Source organism: Egretta garzetta, unplaced genomic scaffold (assembly GCF_000687185.1).
Source record: "Egretta garzetta isolate BGI_Z169 unplaced genomic scaffold, ASM68718v1 scaffold3, whole genome shotgun sequence".
In the NCBI taxonomy this organism is placed as follows: Eukaryota; Metazoa; Chordata; class Aves; order Pelecaniformes; family Ardeidae; genus Egretta; species Egretta garzetta.
In genome coordinates, this window is record NW_009259099.1 from 653,014 (window position 1) to 653,783 (window position 770).

The window sequence follows — 770 nt, forward strand, 5'->3', positions numbered from 1 at the left end:
CTTTTTGCATGTCGGCAATGCTCAGGGGCAACTGCCGCCCGGGGGTTTGGCGAGCGGGCGGTGGGGATGGGTCGCCAGCGGTGCGCAGGGAGGGGCAGGATTCGCGTTTCGGGCTACCGATTTCCCCTACCCATTTTATTTCCCTGATATTCCAGGGATAGCCAAGAAGGGAAACGGGGAGAAAAAACCAAAAAACCCAAGTTTGCAAGAAGACAGCAAATACCGAGCGGAATCCGAACACTTGCTAAAGCACAACTGAAGGTGTGAAGGGTGCTTATTTGCAAAAGGCTGCGGAACGCCTGATCCACGCGCGGCCTGCGTTCCGGGGAACAAGTGACGCTGGCACCTCTGCGGCGTCCATCCCAGACCCCGCTGCTCTGCGGGCAGCGGAGCTCAGGTGGGTAAGGGACGTGCTCGGGCGTCAGGAGACGACGAGGGAGGGAGACGTCATGGGATCGAAGCAAACCAGGGGCTGAACCCCTCCACGGGTGAATCCGCTCCCCGAAAGTGGCTGCATGCTCTGGTGGGTGCTGGAGAAAGGAGGTTGAACCCCATGCACCAGTGCAGGCTGGGGGCTGACCTGCTGGGAAGCAGCTCTGCCGAGAGGGGCCTGGAAGTCCTGGTGGACAACAAGCTGACCATGAGCCAGCAGGGTGCCCTGGTTGCCCAGAAGGCCAATGGCATCCTGGGGTGCATTAAGAGGAGCGTGGCCAGCAGGGCGAGGGAGGTTCTCCTCCCCCTCTGCTCTGCCCTGGGGAGACCCCACCTGG